Raw genomic sequence first — 23,267 nt, forward strand, 5'->3', positions numbered from 1 at the left:
AATGAGTGATATGGCTCCCAGAGTCAATAACAATAATAAAAATGTATGTAATAATTATAACTCCTTGCCACTTGAAAATTGTAGGCACGATTCCTTAGTTACGCTAGCCTAATTGCTTCTTTACTCATACAGGTCACGAGTACGTGCAAGTACTGATTGTCGAGATCGAAGTGCCGAGAACTCTGCGTTACTGGTATTAGTTTTTGGTTTGAGTGGTTGCTGTTGTAAGGTAACGGCTGAGCATGTCGTTTCTTGCTGCTTGCAGATCCTCAACGATAGCCGTAAGTGGAATGATTAGGGACAAATTATGTTTTTATGTTACGTGGTTATAAAAAGATAAATGTGTGGATACTATACATGAGTGAATATTACAGCGATGTTCGTGTCAACCTGGATTGTGGTGCATTTTGGACTGTAGTATGGATATCTCTATGTGTCATCTGAATGGCAGTTAACGATTAATTTTTTATTTCGGCTTATGTCGAGATTAACCATCATTAACTCGCTACACGAAGGGGTACTGTATCATTTTTATTTTTAACAATAATCATAGATTTGTCTCTGTTAAGGTATCACAGTGACACTGACGACAATGGAACTTCAGTTCACCTCAGTATTAGTGTACGGCTCAACAACTCCCTTTCCTAGCTGATTATTGTATTTCATCAACTACAGTCATGAACTAATAATAGGCTGCTTTTTCTAACTAACAGTATCGAAAAACATTAGGGAGTGTTACGGAATACAAAAATGCTGCCGGCCGCTGTGGCCTAGCGGTTCTAGGTGCTTCAGTCCGGAACTGCGGGACCTCTACGGCCGCAGGTTCGAATCCTGCCTCGGGCATGGATGTATGTGATGTCCCTAGGTTAGTTAGGTTTACGTAGTTCTAAGTTCTAGGGGACTGATGACCTCAGATGTTAAGTTGCATACTGCTCAGAGCCATTTGAACCATCTGTAGAAAAATGCTTACAACATATTCAAAGTGTTAGAAGAAATAATCGGGAAAACTGGAAGAAGTTCTACCATCATGTGCAAAGCACAGAAAAGAGAACTAAATTTGCCAAGACAAATTTGGTGTTTGGTTGAAAACTTGAGTTACACTGCAACTAGCACTGATGTCAGTTTCTGCATTATTCAAAAGTGAAACGTAGTAAATTCCCTCCAAAAACAGAAGTATCTATCATGGAAAAGAAAGACACAAGTTTTGATCCAAACGTGTAAGGACATTTTAATCAAAAGCAGAACTTCTTAGATAATTCAGTATTTACTTAAAGAAAAATAAGATTCCCTTTCGATCTGCTTCATGTTATTTATGAGTGTAAAAGTTAAAAATACGGCTGTTAATTCTAATATTATAATTTGTTATGCCATCATTGTTCATTCCTATGAGGTGAGCATAGAATATGGAAGTGATAGTTGGCAACATAACATTAGAATCTGACAGAAAAACATCGATGGTTGCATATGTTCACCATGAAGACTACGATTATTGTTTTTATTATATTTTATACAGAATAACTAAAGCTTTAAATTAATTTTATTACCCTCAGGTTTCATTTAGGATTTTTATTTTGTGGTAATCGTATAATATGGGCTGCACCAGTAAAACTGAGATCTATGTATATATCAAATGCTGCTTCCACATTCAAAAGCAACAGCATTTGAGCTCATCAGCATTCGCTACATCAGATTTGTTCTAGTAATCATATGTGTACTCTTTGTATCTTGATTATCTCTGTGCTATCTTCTGGTAAACCTTGCGGGATGTAAGGTCGTGGTCCATGAAACTCTTCAGCTCCTAACGTTTCGTCCAGTGCTTCGCTGGACATCTTCAGAGGGGAGTTTCTCCTCCGGTGAGGAGAAACTCCCCTCTGAAGATGTCCAGCGAAGCACTGGACGAAACGTTAGGAGCTGAAGAGTTTCATGGACCACGACCTTACAAATGGTTCAAATGGCTCTGAGCACTATGGGACTTAACTTCTGTGGTCATCAGTCCCCTAGAACTTAGAACTACTTAAACCTAACTAACCTAAAGACATCACACACATCCATGCCCGAGGCAGGATTCGAACCTGCGACCGTAGCAGTCCCGCGGTTCCGGACTGCGCGCCTAGAACCACTAGACCACCGCGGCCGGCTCACGACCTTACATCCCGCAAGGTTTACCAGAAGATATGTCATCCGGTCGTGAAAGCCTTCATACTATCTCTGTGCTGTTGTTACAGGTTTTTCTCGTCTTGTCAACAAGTATCTAGAATAAGGGTTGGAAACAATTTCCGATGAAAGTTCATAATGTGGTACAGAGGCCCTTACCTTGAAGTTTATGGTACTTACATCTGCGTAAGGGATGATAACTGTTAATATGATGAATGGTGTCATGGGACCATTTTTCCAAAAACCACCCCATAATTTAAGTAAAACTAGAGTTAAAAAGACCGATCAAACCGTAACAATTAATCCCCAGCAATAAATGAGATGTGTGTCAGTACCAGTTATTGCTGGTACTCAATTAATGTAGTTTACATTTTCATGTGTAATTGCATGGTTCATCTAAATAAGAGTCTGAGCAGTGCTGCGGCTCGCGCTGGTGCTATTGGTAGGTTTCCACCCTCTGTTGGAGGCCAGACCGTATCGTTTAGTTGGCATGGTTACGATTGTTTGTCTTCTTCTCGTTTTGACTGGCGCCACTCGTTTTGCAAGCATGGCCTGTCCCCTAGTGGCACCAGCGGTGGTTATCGATATGTAGTAACTGTTGACCTATCTTTGGGGCGACGTGGTTGTTTGTCCCTGCCGAGTCAATGTGGCAGTTCGGTTGGGGACTCAGGAGGAGCCAGGTTCGCACAGTGCGGAAACACGCCGGGACCGCTGGCGGCGCACATGGGCTGCTGCATGGAAGGGTTGTGGTCACGAGGGTGCACGACCTCGTGGTAGACCGGATCCAGCAAGTTTTAAATTGAGTTCATTTCAATCCAAGTACAGAAACCTCCACTATTGTGATATCTCGCGATTCTCTAGTGACTTGGGTTCGTGTCGCTGAGGCGAAGAGCAGCGAGTGGAGTGCTTTTGACGTATTGTTCCATGGTTGCATTTGTTTTATCGGACGTCAGGTAGTCTCAGTAAGATTATCTTTCTCTGCCACAGGAAAAATTTTTGGGACATTTCTGCGCCACCCGCGAACTTTTTTACGGCACGCGCGATCTTTTTGCGGCACGCGCGATCTTTCTTGCGGCACGCGCGATCTCTTTTGCGGCACGCGCGATCTCTTTTGCGGCACGCGCAATTTTTTTTCGCCACTCGCTATCTCTGTTTTTGAGCAACGTGTGTTCTTTTCCCCTGATCTGGACATACTTGCTTGGTCTGGTCAACTTTTTCCGTATCTTTCTTATTTAGTGGTCTTCCTTTGGTATTGAACATTACCAACACAATTTCTTTCTTTCTCGTCCTTCCCTCCGTGTTTTATTCCTTCTTATGATTACTATTTTTACTTTAGTTATTTAATTTCCCTACCCACCAGTTACTCACTATGTACCCTAATCCTATACCACATTATTTAATTCATTCCCGAAAAATGCATTCACCGTAGCCAAACTGCAATCACACATACTTTTCCTCCGGTCCTGCTTAACCTTTGGAACTACCCCTAAAGGACTTACCTTAAAAGTTCCCATCTCTGGGTGCTATTCCTCCTTCCACCAGTCTCTCCTGGACTTCCAGAACCTTCAATCCTTAGCCCTTACCCAACTTGTCCTGAATCTCTACACCACTTCATGTAACCACCACTCCCAACAGCTCCTATCTCTCTTCAAAGTCCTCCACCTCTCAAACCCTTGCTTGGAGAACACACTCAGGAACATCATCCTAGAAGCCAGCTGCAAACTTGAGTTCCATGCCACACACCACCTGAAAAAACTATCCACAGTGCTAGTGCAACACCTAAGAAGTGGAGTCCCTCTCCCTATCCCTCACAAACACCAACCACAACAGAACCTTCAACAAACCCCCCTCATGGTTAAAGATCTCCTCTCATTCACCCGGAACCTCAACTGGAGATATCACTTGACTACCCAAACACAGCCTCCAAATACTAGACCCAGTGTTGAACCCTGTCTAGAACAGTTCCGACCACCTTCTCAAAGGGATCCTCCTCCCCTCCCCCAAAACCATCCCTTGCAGACATTTCAGGAATTCCTCACATCCAGTGTTGCCTCCCAGTCCTTCTTGAAGAACATCCTGACAACCCCCAACATCACCCCAGCTGAATCACGTGCCATTAAGGAGCTGAAAATAGACCGCTCTATTGTCATGATCCCGGCGGATAAAGGTTCCACAACTGTCGTACTTGACCGTGTGGAGTATGTGGCAGAAGGGCTGCGTCAACTCTCCGACACCTCAACCTACAAAGCTGTTACCCAGGATTCCCATTCCCTCCATCCAGACTGAGCTGCAGAAAATCCTCAAAATCCAAGGTCCCTCACAAGGCCTCACAATGGCTTCCATAGACTTACTCACTCCACCTGAGCCACGTACCCCTACCTTCTACCTATTACCCAAAATCCACAAAGAGAACTATCCTGGCTGTCCCATTGTAGCAGGCTTCAAAGCCCCAACAGAACGTATCTCAGCTCTGGTAGACCAACACCTCCAACCTATCACCCACAGACTCCTATCCTACATCAAAGACACAAACAACTTTCTAGAATGCCTCAAATCCATTCCCACTCCTCTCCCACCTGAAACCGTTCTTGTCACCACAGATGCTACATCCCTTTACACAAACATACCACATGCCCATGGTCTCTTTGCCCTTGAGCACTACCTCTCCCAACGCCCACCTGAAGATCTTCCAAAAACCTTGTTTTTTATCACACTTACCAACTTCATCCTCACCCATAATTACTTCACTTTTGAAGGCCAGACCTACAAACAAATCAGGGGGACGGCCATGGGAACCAGGATGGCTCCGTCCTATGCCAACATCTTCATGGGCTGCATGGAGGAGGCTTTCCTGAAGACCCAACACCTGCTTCCCCTGGCCTGGTATAGGTTTATAGATGACATCTTTGTAGTCTGGACTCATGGTGAAGAAACACTCCTTAATTTCCTCCATAACCTCCTTTTCGAATCTGAATTTCACCTGGTCCTTCTCCAAAACCCAAGCCACCTTCCTGGACGTTGACCTTCATCTTGTTGAAGCTCACATCCACACCTCTGTCCATATCAAACCCACAAACAAACAACAGTACCTTCACTTTGATAGGTGCCATCTATTCCACATCAAACACTCCCTTCCCTACAGCCTAGGTATTCGTGGCAAACGTATCTGCTCCAGTGACGAATCCCTCAACAATTACACCATTAACCTAACCGGTGCTTTCCTCTCCCGCAACTATCCTGCAGACCTTGTCCACAAACAGATCTCCCGAGCAATACATTCCTCTCCGTCCAACAACAATGTTCCCATCCCCAGACCACACAGAAGCATCCCCCTTGTCACCCAATATTATCCTGGCCTCGAAAACATCAACAAATTACTCCGCCAGGGATATGACTTTCTCAAGTCAACCCCTGAAATGAGATCATCCCTTGACAAAATTCTCCCCACACCACCCAGAGTTGCCTTTCGTCGCCCCCCTAACCTCCGTAACATCCTTGTTATACCCTACAATATTCCCAGACTACCTTTTCTACCCAGCGGTTCCTACCCCTGTAACCGACCCCGCTGCAAAACCTGCCCCATACATCCCCCCTCAACCACCTACTCCAGCCCCGCTACTGGTAAAACATACACAATTCAAGGCACGTGTGAACTACACATGTCATTTATCAAATGACATGCCTGCACTGCACAGTCTTTTACATCGGTATGACAACAACTAAACTGGCTGAGCGCATGAACGGACACAGACGAACTGTCCGCCTAGGAGATGTCCAATACCCAGTAGCGGCGCATGCCCTCCAGCATAATTCTAGGGACCTAGGAACCTGCTACACCGTATGTGCCATTTGGCTTCTCCCACCCAACACCAGTCCCTCTGAACTGCGGAGATGGGAACTTGCACTCCAGCACATCCTTTCATCCCGCCATCCTCCTGGACTGAACCTACGTTAAACAACCTCACTCCCATTTACTTTTCAGTCTTCTCCTCTTTCCCTTTCCTCTTTAGCCATTCACGCATCTTTTCATCCTACATAGTTGTGTTTATCTTTATACTATATACCTCTTTACTTCTGTATGCATCCTCTTTGGTTTGAAGCTGGCACAGTACTTACAGTAGAATATCTTTGGCTTCCCTCTGACAACCATGACTCCATCCTTGCTACCCTCCCTGTTTTCCTTTCCCCGTTGCTTCATAACACGGGTTGTGAGTAACTGAATCTACTTTCCCTTCTTCCCTTTCTTTCCCCTCTCTCCTCCCTGATGAAGGAACATTTGTTCCGAAAGCTAGGAACGTAAATTTTCGGTTCTGTTTTTTGTGTGTCTATCGGCTGTACTGAGCTGAGGTAAGTGCTGGCCAGCCCCTCTATCTCTTTGTTAGTATAAGATTATCATTAGTCATTCGTAGACTGCCACTAGTCTGAGTCTACTCCTTGTGCAGTGAATGCAACTCTTGGCTGCCTATCTCATTGCTCGCGAAAAGGTTTGTTGCCGGATCCTCTCAGAGGTCGAATCCTTGAGCATCGTCTGTGGCCACTTGGTCTTGCGTTTTATTATCTTATTATCTTATTCCCCCCGTGACGATCAGTTGTTTGTTTTTTTAATTAACCATTGCTATTGTACTTCCTGTTCTATGGCAGATTTCTAATTTTTTTAATATTACTGCTGTTCCTGGCGTGTGGTGATCAGTTGCTTGTCTTTTTAAATTAACCTGTGCTATTGTATTTGCTGTTTTGCAACAGGGTTTTAAATTTTTAATGTAATTACCATTCTTGGCGTTACAGCAGGTTTTTAAATGGTTGTGTTACCAAGTTTACCATCATTTTATCTCACCCATTTGATGACCAGTTGCTTGTCCTTTTAGATTAACCTTGCTATTGTATTGGCTGTTTTACAGCAGGTTTTTAAATTTTTAATTTAATTACCATTCTTGGCGTTACAGCAGATTTTTAAATGGTTGTGTTACCAAGTTTACCATCATTTTATCTCACCCATTTGATGATCAGTTGCTTGTCCTTTTAGATTAACCTTGTTATTGTACTGGCTGTTTTACAGCAGGTTTTTTAAATTTTTTATATAATTGCCGTTCCTGGATTAAAAAAAATTTGGTATTTGTATTTTAGCAGTAAGCCTTAAAACCTTATTTACCGCCATTCCTGGCCTCTGATACCTTCTGCTATGTTTGTGGCCACTTACCTTTTAATATTTCAATACTTTTAAGTTGTAAATTGCAGCGAGTTCTTAAACATTCTTAATTTATTGCCATTCCTGGCGTGTAAGGCCTTCAGCCGTGATCACAGTGGCTTGTCTTTTTTTTATTAAAAAAAAGTTATTTATATCTGTATTTTATGGTGATTCGCTACATTGTAACGCAGTGAAAACACTATTATTTACACAGTTGTTTTAATAATGAACGGTATTTTTTATTTATTGTTGATTCTGTAATTGCTGTTTTAAAAACAAATGTGTGTAACTGTAAAAGGCAACCAATAGTACTTGATTACGGCGCCGTCCATAATCGTAAACGCATCCTGCCTTCCTTAACTAACAGGTTTCAGAGGCTACTATGGAAGCATACTGAGTTGAGCTGCAAGCCAGCGAGCGCACAGCATGCCATGTGGACCCTCTCCAGTAGAGTTCCGGCAGCTGCAAGGGTCAGTGCCAATTGATTGAACAACCGTATAGCAAAATGAAAGCTGAAATTTTAAATTTAGCATTTGAGAAATCTTTCACGCAGGAGGATCGTACAAACATACCGCCGTTTGAGTTTCGTACAGATTCCCGCATAGAGGACACAGTGATAGACATCCCTGGGGTTGTGAAGCAGCTGAATGGGTTGAAAATAAATAAATCACCAGGTCCTGATGGGATTCCAATTCGGTTTTACAGAGAGTATTCTACTGCATTGGCTCCTTACTTAGCTTGCATTTATCGCGAATCTCTTGCCCAACGTAAAGTCCCGAGCGACTGGAAAAAAGCGCAGGTGACGCCTGTATATAGGAAGGGTAGAAGGACGGATCCTCAAAATTACAGACCAATATCCTTAACATCGATTTGTTGCAGGATTCTCGAACATATTCTCAGTTCGAATATAATGCATTTCCTTGAGACAGAGAAGTTGCTGTCCATGCATCAGCACGGCTTTAGAAAGCATCGATCCTGCGAAATGCAACTCGCACTTTTTTCACATGATATCTTGCGAACTATGGATGAAGGGCATCAGACGGATGCCATATTCCTTGACTTCCGGAAAGCGTTTGACTCGGTGCCCCACTGCAGACTCCTAACTAAGGTACGAGCATATGGGATTGGTTCCCAAATATGTGAGTGGCTCGAAGACTTCTTAAGTAATAGAACTCAGTACTTTGTCCTCGATGGTGAGTGTTCATCAGAGGTGTGGGTATCATCTGGAGTGCCCCAGAGAAGTGTGGTAAGTCCGCTGTTGTTTTCTAACTACATAAATGATCTTTTGGATAGGGTGGATAGCAATGTGCGGCTATTTGTTGATGATGTTGTGGTGTGCGGAAAGGTGTCGTCGTTGGGTGACTGTAGGAGGATACAAGATGACTTGACAGGATTTGTGATTGGTGTAAAGAATGGCAGCTAACTCTAAATATAGATAAATGTAAATTAATTCAGATGAATAGGAAAAAGAGTCCCATAATGTTTGAATACTCCATTAGTAGTGTAGCGCTTGACAAAGTCACGTCGATTAAATATTTGGGCGTAACACTGCAGAGCGATATGAAGTGGGACAAACATGTAATGGCAGTTGTGGGGAAGGCGGATAATCGTCTTCGGTTCATTGGTAGAATTTTGGGAAGATGTGGTTCATCTGCAAAGGAGATCGCTTATAAAACACTATTACGACCTATTCTTGAGTACCGCTCGAGCGTTTGGGATCCCTATCAGGTCGGATTGAGGGAGGACATAGAAGCAATTCAGAGGCGGGCTGCTAGATTTGTTACTAGTAGGTTTGATCAACACGCGAGTCTTACGGAAATGCTTCAGGAACTCGGGTGGGAGTCTCTGGAGGAAAGGAGGCGTTCTTTTCGTGAATCGCTACTGAGGAAATTTAGAGAACCAGCATTTGAGGCTGACTGCAGTACAATTTTGCTGCCGCCAACTTATATTTCGCGGAAAGACCACAAAGATAAGATAAGAGAGATTAGGGCTCGTACAGAGGCATATAGGCAGTCATTTTTCCCTCGTTCTATTTGGGAGTGGAACAGGGAGAGAAGATGCTAGTTGTGGTACGAGGTACCCTCCGCCACGCACCGTATGGTGGATTGCGGAGTATAGATGTAGATGTAGATGTAGGTACCGCTCTCTGCAAGTCACAATGCAGAAACAATCTTCCATAGTGCAGGGCCACCAGCCTCACCTGTTTTTAAAAACCTGAATGTTGAAGGAACAGAAATGCTGTTTTTGGTGGGACACGGAACAGAACAAAATGGAACACAGAGCTTCGCTGAAATACACTGCCTGCAACAGATAACATCTGTAAAGTGGAATGAGAACCCACAGTTAGGCCACTTTCGTAGGGATGTGATGCCAGTGAGCTCAGGCACTACAATAACCAAGTGTTTAACACAGTGTAAGAAGAGCCAGGACTGGCTACCATAAATAATTTAGAAGCTACAGAGAGAAACTTAACTGTGTTGTCGAAGTCCCACCTCACTGGCCATAGACAGAGACAGGGAGAGAGCGGGACTAACTTTTTCAGCGCCAAGTGGCTACTGGCTAACCACCTGACGAGTCACGGAATTTGACAACTTTCTTTTAATTCATCTTTTACTGGTCGGCACTCACAGTATCCATCGTTCAGCCAATCGAAATGGTGTGACGAACTAAAATGCGAAAACACGAGTCTTCCTTTTAGGAAGCAGTTGGTACGAAATCACTTCATCGTCAAGGTCCTTCATCACCAGAGTCATTCTCAGCACTTCGTCAGCTGAGTGTCTCTGCAACCAGCCGCCTCTTTGAGCAGACGAGCAAAGGTCTTAGAAAATTTTCCGACTGAGTTGAGCTTAGCATCAGCCAGATGCAAGTCATTGGTACGAAATGAATGACTGACTTAGCAGCCACTTCTGGTTTCATCTTCAGATTAAGATGGTGTAATATAGCCACCGTGAGACAAGCTGTAGGGACAGTCACATCATTTTTACTGAGTTTCAGTAACTTCGCGCTTCAGATCTTCCAGATCTTGCGAACAATATGCTTTAAACACTGGCTGCAGATGCAAATATATACCCTTCTAGAGCAGTATCTGATTTTTGATACTAATATTTCCGAAAATTTCGTTACGACTTCGGGATTATAACTGTTTTGTACTTATACACGTTTACAGAATCGGACCCCAGATTCTTTAAACGGACTAGCCAAGGTATTAGTCTAGCTTTGTCAATGTATTTCAGATGATTTATCATGAACTTTTAATGTAACAGACTTGATTAGTTTTGCTTCTCGTGTAATTTTGTAAATAACTACTTCCTTAACCATTATTCTGGAGGGCGACAGTTAATTATGTGAGACTAACACGACCACTTTGCATAACTTTAGTTAACATCCCCGACAAACCCTTACAGGAATAGCAGCTGTCTGTCAGTAGCCAATTGTGTAAGAAGGACATGTCAACCATTTCGTTCGATTTCGAGAAAATCAACTAATACTCTGGATAAATCGGTTTTAGGAGTCTGAAAGCGATTACAAGCGACACAGGTATATTAAGTAAATGCATATATGGCACTTACTTGTGCGCAAGAAAAATATGTATTACTTGGAATCATATAACGCGCCAAGTCATATGCCAAAAGTGATTTTTGTAAGAAAAATTGCGTAAAATATTGCGTTCCATTTGATATACATTCAGATAGTATTAATGCTAATCGCAAGTTTCCTTATCAACCGGCTCTTAATAAATTTTCGGGGTCAAGGTAACAATCTCAAACACGCGAGGTTTTGCAACCTGTTTCAAAGTCGCCTAATTTTGCAGTTCACTCTTGTGCTTTTTTTTTTACAGTGGAATTGAGGTCCCAACTCGTACATTAAATAGTGTGATGGATTTGATGATGACCTATAAGAAGACATCAAAATGTTCTGATTTCACGTTCCTGCGTTAGAGTTTTAAGCATGATTTTGCTATAAGCTTTTTTTAGTGGATAAAGCCGAACAATTTTCGAGAAGCCCCTAACAACCACAATTTGTGTGAAGTTTCATTTATATTGGGGCAATGGAACATAAATATTAAGTGTACAAATTTATTCAGTGTTCCGTAGTATGTTTCTGTACATGAAACCTATTGTTGCACGGTAGAAACTTTTGTTTTCTGACAAAGATCACAAAGATTTAATATTGCCCCTACATCTTGGGCCATGTTGCGGAAAATTACAGTTTTGTGCGACTTCAGCATGTGTTTGTGTGGTTTAAGGGTGTGTAATTAATTTGCACAAATTTTATAAGTTCGTCAACAACAGTTGTATTAATTTAAGTCAGCACTTCCATATAAAATGTTGTCGTGTTTTAAATAATATTGACGTATCCGTCACAGAGCTTGTTTATGAAAACGTGCCTAAAATAGTTGCTTTAACTCTGTTAGCGATCGTGAAAGGAGAGTGGAGAAAATCATGATTAAGATTCTGAGCTCATCAATGACTTGACAAAGGAATTGCCTTTAGAAGAAGGCTACATATGCTGTCCGACGATCTGAGATACGTACGAGTAGAGTTTATTCGTTAACCCAGTTGTATATTCATCTCACTTTAATTCCAGTTTTTGCATGCATTTATCCCTATTCTCGATATTGTATTGACTACCATCCTACTATCACTCCACAGTAGCATACCTCATCACATGATTTTTAAGATCGTCATTGGTTTCGTAATTTTATTCGAATGCAAGAAATTTTTTTGAAGCTACCCTCTATTGCTAAAAACTATATTTACTGGCAAGATATAAACATGAGGCAGCCCGTAAAACCAAAATATAGGTACATATGCTTTACATAAGGTTTCATAACAGCGAAAACGCCCAGCGTGTAACTTTCTGACATGAACTGGCAGTCGTGTTGAGATTTCTGGCCACAGAAGACACATTCCAGTGGTTGGCATATGAAATGAGAAGAGCAGAAATTACATTATTTATAATAAGTAACATTAAGTATTTCAGATCTTATTTCAATTAAATTAATAAGAAAGTCCCGGAATCTTCTAGAAAGTAAAACTGCACGCATCTAGGCACAGACCTGTTACCTTTGTCTTCATAGTTCATAATGCTAGCAATTAAACTACGGTTTCAACGCAGCAGCAGTATCTAAGTTACGTAGGTTCACAGATATCTAAGGACTGTAACTACATAATCATTATTTCACATTTAACTATAAGAGACCGTACCAAAGGCGACGTGCTTTTAGTAAATCATTATTGCGCCACAGCACTGAAATCGCATAATTTATAGAAGGCAAATTATAATATGAAAAAAATCAAATACTAGACTACAGTTACGTAATTTCCCATCATTTTAGTGTTAGAAATCGTGACAAAAATGACATTTTGTCGATAGGTTCACGATGTTCTGTTACCTCTGAAACTAAATCTTTAATTATATTTTCATTAAACACTGACCTACAGAATTTTCCCTGATAAAGACAACTCGAACTAAACTTATTCATTTATTACCAACAATAGACAAGCCCAACGCAATCTGACTGCTATACATTGACAACATGACTTCCAATAATTAACACAAAAGAATGGCCCTGAATTGCAAGCAATCCTACCAATAATAAAAATCCAAAAAATATGAAATTAAAGAAATATGAACTACCTCCAACTCTTTTAATTACCTAAATTCATTTCAATCACGAATCCCGATAGGGGAAACCCCATTGTTTTATAAGTCACTTACGTCACAGAAAATCTTCGTAACACGAACTACAGCAATTACAGCAAGAAGCAACTACAGCCAGCTAAATGAAAAGATTCTAACTATTGAAGACTCTAACTACTACGAGGCATATGTTTAGCAAAAGAAAGATTTTGTTGAAAAGCAAACAATGTATTTAGAAGATTTTACCTTATTCATGTGACATCCAATTCAAAAAATTATATAGTTATTAGTATTTCCACTACTCAAATATTATCAGCCATACATCCATTATCACACCTTTCCTTGCATCTTGTCTTATAAGAAATTTCATCTGACTTCACATTGCGTGTCCTACCAACACAGTCTCCACTAAGAAAAACATGTCCATAGACTTGTCAAAAATGTTCAAAGGTGTGTGAAATGTTATGGGACTTAACTGCTAAGGTCATCAGTCCCTAAGCTTACACGCTACTTAACCTAAATTATCCTGAGGACAAACACACACACCCATGCCCGAGGGACGACTCGAACCTCCGCCGGGACCAGCCGCACAGTCCTGACTGCAGCGCCCAAGACCGCTCTGCTAATCCCTCGGGGCCATAGACTTGTCGATCCACTCGCTAACTGCTAGTCCGTCCAACCACAGAATCTCTTGCCGAAGGCGCAGAGCGCTGTCAGCGATATTAACACAGTCTATACAGCTGCCAACATACAAACTGGCTACTTACACCTTAAAACAGATTATATTCGTAACACGTACATTATAATACAAAAACCACCAAATACGGAATTCAGCGCCTCGTGACATAGTCCAATACATCGTCTCAGATCTGCTAGTGACGTAAAAAGGATACTGCATCTCACTGGCCCCGTACCTCGCCACGAGGCAAAAGTCTGACATGGGAGATTCTTCCTTTCACGCTCCGCAATGTAATTGAACGTGGAATTCCCGCTGTGATGTCACCATCTCCTCGTCCACGAACGTTTTCACGTCCCGTGAGAGGACGCCTTATGTACTCCTTCACAGCGAAGTGCCGATATCTGCCATTGCTCTTCACCAAACACGGAAAGTCGAACAATGAAGTGGACTGCAGAGGTTTACAAATTTTGACACTCTCTCAATGTACTGCGCAATATATTGTGTCGTGTAACGCTGATATCGTGCAATATACGGGAGTTCGTGCCGAGACTTCTTGATTTGCGGAAATGCCAACCAATGGGATAGGTGGATGGAAAGCCCCGCAATATTCACTTATTGTAACAACAGTGAAGTCAATGAGGATTAGCTTTTCCCGCAATTTCAAACTGAAGTCATTACTAAAGCGAAGTCACTGAGTGATAGAGAAATTTGATGCTTCCTGGAAGTACCACGATTTAATTTTTCTTCTTATTCGGATATATCTTCACCAAATAGTAAGCCCACATCTACTCTGAGTTGCTGTAACGGTGTGGGAAGCCTAAATCTGACTCTGTAAAATAATCAACTGGCCGTTTGTCTTAGCATTGAAGTAATGAAATCTAGCTTATGTCGTAGCACTGTCTTTTCTGCCTTTTGTACGCCTTTCCTTCTCAGTAGCAAGCTTTCCTTTTGCGACACGTTCTTCTTCCGTTTCCTCTTTATTGGATGTCGACGCCAGAACCATATATTTCGATTCTTTGCCAGAACATTTCCCCTAAACCTTTATTTCATACGGTTGAAGTATATCTTCGGTTGAAGTAATCTCACGCAGTGTGGGTTAAACATCATCTTTTGAAGGTGTGTTATAATTGTCGTCACATTATTAGATTCTCCCCAAAACACGTGTGGGGATTTAACTCATTTCGCCATCCTCTGATTAATGCACCATTTTTAATTTTAGAGGCCAAATGAAACAATTATTTTCTCGGGAAAGTGAAGCTTAAATGCAGTAGTGTCAGTGAGTAATTTGTTGATTCCTCTTTTTCAACACTTGCATTATAAGATGCTCACGTATAACATAGAAAAGTTACATGTAAGTAGCAAAAAACTGACTTATTTCATTTTCTCAACCCTGCAGCGGCCTGCCGGGAGGAACTATTATGGAACCGTGAGTTACAGGAAGACAAACCTACCACCTTGTGTTCAGTTACTGAATCGATGGCGGTCAGTTAAAAGACTCTGCGCGGGTTTTTACCCCCACCTACTCTACAGCGACACCATATAAATGTGAATACTTCAAGAAAGACAGATGAAAGATGTCATGTGTTGAATTGTGTTTAGGGGAGTAGGTTGGTTAAACATTAAATACTTATTTAGTAATTAGCTGTAGAAACATTCGATAAAAGTGTAGAAGTGCAGGGAAATAACACTGCAACTGTTATTTGTTCGTTGCAGAAGCGTGGATTATTTACCTACCGAACTTCCAATACATTATTCCTAATCTTTTCAGTTTTATAGACCGCTTCCAGCCCTATGAAAAGTGAAATCCGATGACTATTGAACAGTATTTTTTTCCGTGTGCGTAATGTGTAATGAAGTTGACCAATTCGTTGAAATATTCCTCGTTATCTCTAAAGAATTTCGACAGTCATCTGGGTCTGCTTCAAGTTCTCTTAGTATGTAGAAAGATTTCCAAGCCACTTTTTCGCCCATCGTCGCTTCATCTTGCTTTTCTTTTTGCGGCACGTAGCGACTGCAATTGCAACAGATGCGACCTGCATTTCCTGAAGCACCGACGTTTTCGTTGGGAAGGCAGAGTTCTAATTGACGCGTCCCGAGCATATACACTCCTGGAAATTGAAATAAGAACACCGTGAATTCATTGTCCCAGGAAGGGGAAACTTTATTGACACATTCCTGGGGTCAGATACATCACATGATCACACTGACAGAACCACAGGCACATAGACACAGGCAACACAGCATGCACAATGTCGGCACTAGTACAGTGCAGCAATGCAGGCTGCTATTCTCCCATGGAGACGATCGTAGAGATGCTGGATGTAGTCCTGTGGAACGGCTTGCCATGCCATTTCCACCTGGCGCCTCAGTTGGACCAGCGTTCGTGCTGGACGTGCAGACCGCGTGAGACGACGCTTCATCCAGTCCCAAACATGCTCAATGGGGGACAGATCCGGAGATCTTGCTGGCCAGGGTAGTTGACTTACACCTTCTAGAGCACGTTGGGTGGCACGGGATACATGCGGACGTGCATTGTCCTGTTGGAACAGCAAGTTCCCTTGCCGGTCTAGGAATGGTAGAACGATGGGTTCGATGACGGTTTGGATGTACCGTGCACTATTCAGTGTCCCCTCGACGATCACCAGTGGTGTACGGCCAGTGTAGGAGATCGCTCCCCACACCATGATGCCGGGTGTTGGCCCTGTGTGCCTCGGTCGTATGCAGTCCTGATTGTGGCGCTCACCTGCACGGCGCCAAACACGCATACGACCATCATTGGCACCAAGGCAGAAGCGACTCTCATCGCTGAAGACGACACGTCTCCATTCGTCCCTCCATTCACGCCTGTCGCGACACCACTGGAGGTGGACTGCACGATGTTGGGGCGTGAGCGGAAGACGGCCTAACGGTGTGCGGGACCGTAGCCCAGCTTCATGGAGACGGTTGCGAATGGTCCTCGCCGATACCCCAGGAGCAACAGTGTCCCTAATTTGCTGGGAAGTGGCGGTGCGGTCCCCTACGGGACTGCGTAGGATCCTACGGTCTTGGCGTGCATCCGTGCGTCGCTGCGGTCCGGTCCCAGGTCGACGGGCACGTGCACCTTCCGCCGACCACTGGCGACAACATCGATGTACTGTGGAGACCTCACGCCCCACGTGTTGAGCAATTCGGCGGTACGTCCACCCGGCCTCCCGCATGCCCACTATACGCCCTCGCTCAAAGTCCGTCAACTGCACATACGGTTCACGTCCACGCTGTCGCGGCATGCTACCAGTGTTAAAGACTGCGTATTGGAGCTCCGTATGCCACGGCAAACTGGCTGACACTGACGGCGGCGGTGCACAAATGCTGCGCAGCTAGCGCCATTCGACGGCCAACACCGCGGTTCCTGGTGTGTCCGCTGTGCCGTGCGTGTGATCATTGCTTGTACAGCCCTCTCGCAGTGTCCGGAGCAAGTATGGTGGGTCTGACACACCGGTGTCAATGTGTTCTTTTTTCCATTTCCAGGAGTGTATAATGTGCAGTAATATTGTGCCGTTCTTGGCCTCTCAAATTTCGCGCAATATATTGACACAATATTATTGTGCAATAAGTATTGAGCGTCTGAATGCTTCTTTAAATATTTTACCATCTTACACTGTTGCACCCATTAATTTCAAGTGTAAAGGGAGATTTTGGCCACACTTCAGGAATCAGTGTGGGGGTTAAGGAAAGAGGATTTGGAATAGACAAAAAGTCATTAATGGTAACGTTCTGAAGCAAGAGAACACTAATAAAAATGACAGAACCAAAAAATAATTAACGTAGAGTAGCGAAACTTCTGTAATGTCTAGGTAACAGATTTAAGTAATAAGCACTTGTAAGTAGGCTGTTAGGTTTTTATGTTGGTAACGACACGTAGCGCTCTGTATGAAAATCACTGACTGTGCTGTGTGCAGTCTGTGGTTGGTTTGCACTGTTGGAATATTTGCTATTGTAGTGGTGGGCAGTTGGATGTGAACAGCGCGTAGCGTTGCGCAGTTGGAGGTGAGCCGCCAGCAGTGGTGGATGTGGGGAGAGAGATGGCAGAATTTTGAGAGCGGACGATCTGGGCGTGTGTTTATCAGAGACAGTAAATTTGTAATACTGGATATCATGAACTGATATATATATATATATATATATATATATATATATATATATATATATATATATATGATGACTTTTGAACATTATTAAGGTAAATACATTGTTTGTTACGTATCAAAATCTTTTATTTCCTAACTATGCCCATCAGTAGTTAGCGCCTTCAGTAGTTAGAATCTTTTATTTAGCTGGCAGTATTGGCGTTCGCTGTACTGCAGTAGTTCGAGTAACGAAGATTTTTGTGAGGTAGTCAGGACCATTCTTTTGCAGGGTTTATTGAAAGTCAGATTGCGTTACGCTAAAAATATTGTGTGTCAGTTTAGTGTTGATCAGAATAAGTAAAGAGAGAAATGCCTGAGTACGTTCAGTTTTGCTCAGCTGTCTGAAAATCAAATAACGTGAGAGGTTTACCAGCACAGTCAGTCTCAATTTTTTTAAGGGGATATTTCACACTGCAAGATCACAGGTTAACGTAAGTGCGAGATAACCCATTGTAAATGCGAAATGCTTGTACATTAATAACCGGTGTAACTAAAAGAATGCTGAACGCAAGCATGCAAACGTGCATTCTTTGTGTTGTACGGGTGCGGTATGTCAGTTTGTGGAATGGAGTTCCACGCCTGTTGCAATACAGGGACGGTTAATGCTTTTTGTGGATGACGCTGGAGTTGTGGTCCGATTATGCCCTGTATGTGTCGATTGGAGACAGATCTGGTGATCGAGCAGGCCAAGGGAAAACGTCGACACGCTGTAGAGCATGTTAGATCACAACAGCGGTATATGGGCGAGCGGTATCCTGTTATAAAACACCCCCTGGTGTGCTGTTCGTGAGTGATAACACAACAAATCGAATCACCAGACTGACGTACAAATATGCAGGCAGGGTACATGGGATAACCACGAGATTGCTCCTGCTGTCAAACGAAATCACACCTTAGAGCGAACACAGACCATAACTCCAGGTATAGGTCCAAAGTGTCTAGCACTCAGATGTATTGGTTCGTGGCCCTCAACTGGCTTCATTCTAATGAACAAGCAGCCACCACCGGTACCGAGGCAGAACCAGCTTTCATCAGAAAACACAACAGACCTCTACCCCGCCTTTCAATGAACTCTCGTTTGACACCATTGAAGTCGCAAATGGCGGTGGTTTGGCGTCAGTGGAACGCACACTAGAGGGCTTCTGGCTCTGAGTTGTCCTTGAAGTAACCGATTTTTAATGACAAGGAGATCGTGCGCACCATGTCTTCTGCCTTGGACCCTGAAACTTGATGGGCTACGCCAGTTGATGCGAAGGTCAAGGAAACGGTATCAAAGGAACTATATACCAGATCAGAGGAGGTATTTATTAGAAATTGTAGAAGGTATAGGAACAATTTTAAAGACTCGCCACGTTAGCCGAGAACGTCAATGCGCTGCTTGGTGGACTCTGCCGGCCCCGGATCGAATTCGCCTGGCGGATTATTGACGATGGTTGGTGTACTGGCCAGCCTGGATGTGGTTTTTTGGCGGTTTTCCATATCCCCCCAGGTGAATACCAGGCTGGTCCCCACGTCCCGCCTCAGTTACATGGCATACAGACATCTGGACACTTTCGCATTATTTCATGGATTACACTAGTTGTAGACATCTGGGGTACACTAACTCTGTCCCGGGGAGTACGGGGTGGCGGCAGAAAGGGCATCCGGCCACCCCTTAATCTAACATTGCCAAATCCGATCAACAATGCCGACCCTGTGTACCTGCGGGAAAAAGGCACAAGCAAAGGAAAGAAGGAGAGTTGTTGTTGTTGTGGTCTTCAGTCCTGAGACTGGTTTGATGCAGCTCTCCATGCTACTCTATCCTGTGCAAGCTTTTTCATCTCCCAGTACCTACTGCAACCTACATCCTTCTGAATCTGCTTAGTGTATTCATCTCTTGGTCTCCCTCTACGATTTTTACCCTCCACGCTGCCCTCCAATACTAAATTGGTGATCCCTTGATGCCTCAGAACATGTACTACCAACTGATCCCTTCTTCTGGTCAAGTTGTGCCACAAACTTCTCTTCTCCCCAATCCTATTCCTCATTAGTTATGTGATCTACCCATCTAATCTTCAGCATTCTTCTGTAGCACCACATTTCGAAAGCTTCTATTCTCTTCTTGTCCAAACTATTTATCGTCCATGTTTCACTTCCATACATGGCTACACTCCATACGAATACTTTCAGAAATGACTTCCTGACACTTAAATCAATACTGGATGTTAACAAATTTCTCTTCTTCAGAAACGCTTTCCTTGCCATTGCCAGCCTACATTTTATATCCTCTCTACTTCGACCATCATCAGTTATTTTGCTCCCCAAATAGCAAAACTCCTTTACTACTTTAAGTGCCTCATTTCCTAATCTAATTCCCTCAGCATCACCCGACTTAATTAGACTACATTCCATTATCCTTGTTTTGCTTTTGTTGATGTTCATCTTATATCCTCCTTTCAAGACACTGTCCATTCCATTCAACTGCTCTTCCAAGTCCTTTGCTGTCTCTGACAGAATTACAATGTCATCGGCGAACCTCAAAGTTTTTATTTCTTCTCCATGAATTTTAATACCTACTCCGAATTTTTCTTTTGTTTCCTTTACTGCTTGCTCAATATACAGATTGAACAACATCGGGGAGAGGCTACAACCCTGTCTTACTCCCTTCCCAACCACTGCTTCCCTTTCATGTCCCTCGACTCTTATAACTGCCATCTGGTTTCTGTACAAATTGTAAATAGCCTTTCGCTCCCTGTATTTTACCCCTGCCACCTTTAGAATTTGAAAGAGAGTATTCCAGTCAACATTGTCAAAAGCTTTCTCTAAATCTACAAATGCTAGAAACGTAGGTTTGCCTTTCCTTAATCTTTCTTCTAAGATAAGTCGTAAGGTCAGTATTGCCTCACGTGTTCCAGTGTTTCTACGGAATCCAAACTGATCTTCCCCGAGGTTGGCTTCTACTAGTTTTTCCATTCGTCTGTAAAGAATTCGTGTTAGTATTTTGCAGCTGTGACTTATTAAGCTGATAGTTCGGTAATTTTCACATCTGTCAACACCTGCTTTCTTTGGGATTGGAATTATTATATTCTTCTTGAAGTCTGAGGGTATTTCGCCTGTTTCGTACATCTTGCTCACCAGATGGTAGAGTTTTGTCAGGACTGGCTCTCCCACGGCCGTCAGTAGTTCCAATGGAATATTGTCTACTCCGGGGGCCTTGTTTCGACTCAGGTCTTTCAGTACTCTGTCAAACTCTTCACGCAGTATCATATCTCCCATTTCATCTTCATCTACATCCTCTTCCATTTCCATAATATTGTCCTCAAGTACATCGCCCTTGTATAGACCCTCTATATACTCCTTCCACCTTTCTGCTTTCCCTTCTTTGCTTAGAACTGGGTTTCCATCTGAGCTCTTGATATTCATACAAGTCGTTCTCTTATCTCCAAAGGTCTCTTTAATTTTCCTGTAGGCGGTATCTATCTTACCCCTAGTGAGATAGGCCTCTACATCCTTACATTTGTCCTCTAGCCATCCCTGCTTAGCCATTTTGCACTTCCTGTCGATCTCATTTTTGAGACGTTTGTATTCCTTTTTGCCTGTTTCACTTACTGCATTTTTATATTTTCTCCTTTCATCAATAAAATTCAATATTTCTTCTGTTACCCAAGGATTTCTACTAGCCCTCGTCTTTTTACCTACTTGATCCTCTGCTGCCTTCACTACTTCATCCCTCAAAGCTACCCATTCTTCTTCTACTGTACTTATTTCCCCCATTCCTGTCAATTGCTCCCTTATGCTCTCCCTGAATCTCTGTACAACCTCTGGTTCTTTTAGTTTATCCAGGTCCCATCTCCTTAAATTCCCACCTTTTTGCAGTTTCTTCAGTTTTAATCTACAGGCCATAACCAATAGATTGTGTTCAGAGTCCACATCTGCCCCTGGAAATGTCTTACAATTTAAAACCTGGTTCCTAAATCTCTGTCTTACCATTATATAATCTATCTGATACCTTTTAGTATCTCCAGGGTTCTTCCATGTATACAACCTTCTTTCATGATTCTTAAACCAAGTGTTAGCTATGATTATGTTGTGCTCTGTGCAAAATTCTACCAGGCGGCTTCCTCTTTCATTTCTGTCCCCCAATCCATATTCACCTACTACGTTTCCTTCTCTCCCTTTTCCTACACTCGAATTCCAGTCACCCATGACTATTAAATTTTCGTCTCCCTTCACAATCTGAATAATTTCTTTTATTTCATCACACATTTCTTCAATTTCTTCGTCATCTGCAGAGCTAGTTGGCATATAAACTTGTACTACTGTAGTAGGTGTGGGCTTCGTATCTATCTTGGCCACAATAATGCGTTCACTATGCTGTTTGTAGTAGCTTACCCGCATTCCTATTTTCCTATTCATTATTAAACCTACTCCTGCATTACCCCTATTTGATTTTGTGTTTATAACCCTGTAGTCACCTGACCAGAAGTCTTGTTCCTCCTGCCACCGAACTTCACTAATTCCCACTATATCTAACTTCAACCTATCCATTTCCCTTTTAAAATTTTCTAACCTACCTGCCCGATTAAGGGATCTGACATTCCACGCTCCGATCCGTAGAACGCCAGTTTTCTTTCTCCTGATAACGACATCCTCTTGAGTAGTCCCCGCCCGGAGATCCGAATGGGGGACTATTTTACCTCCGGAATATTTTACCCAAGAGGACGCCATCATCATGTAATCATACAGTAAAGCTGCATGCCCTCGGGAAAAATTACGGCTGTAGTTTCCCCTTGCTTTCAGCCGTTCGCAGTACCAGCACAGCAAGGCCGTTTTGGTTATTGTTACAAAGCCAGATCAGTCAATCATCCAGACTGTTGCCCTTGCAACTACTGAAAAGGCTGCTGCCCCTCTTCAGGAACCACACGTTTGTCTGGCCTCTCAACAGATACCCCTCCGTTGTGGTTGCACCTACGGTACGGCTATCTGTATCGCTGAGGCACGCAAGCCTCCCCACCAACGGCAAGGTCCATGGTTCATGGGGGGGGGGGGGGGGGGGGGGGGAAGAAGGAGAGATAGGAACAATTTCAAAGAGAAAGTAAAAGAGGTCAGACAAAACAGTTAGGAGAAATTCGTAAATTATATCTTTTTAGACCCCTGGGGTATTCCAGCCAGGGATAGCCAGGGAAAAAGTTAGAGCCCCCACCGTTCTTTCTACACTGAGCAGTGGAGATCAAAATCCTGAGTTTACGACTGATTGCAAGGTACTGCAGAAGTATTAATAGGAGCTTTATTACCAGATGACGATGAATATGAAGATACCTTAGAACAAGCACGAATTAGAGCGGCTGACAACGAACCATACATTAACAGCTTAAATGTGTACCCATTATCTGTGCTAGAAGTTACAGAGAAATCGTGCTCATTCAAATAAAGGAAAGCCCCAAGGCCAGACGGAATACCC

The sequence above is a fragment of the Schistocerca americana genome, chromosome 5, assembly GCF_021461395.2.
Source record: "Schistocerca americana isolate TAMUIC-IGC-003095 chromosome 5, iqSchAmer2.1, whole genome shotgun sequence".
NCBI lineage: Eukaryota > Metazoa > Arthropoda > Insecta > Orthoptera > Acrididae > Schistocerca > Schistocerca americana.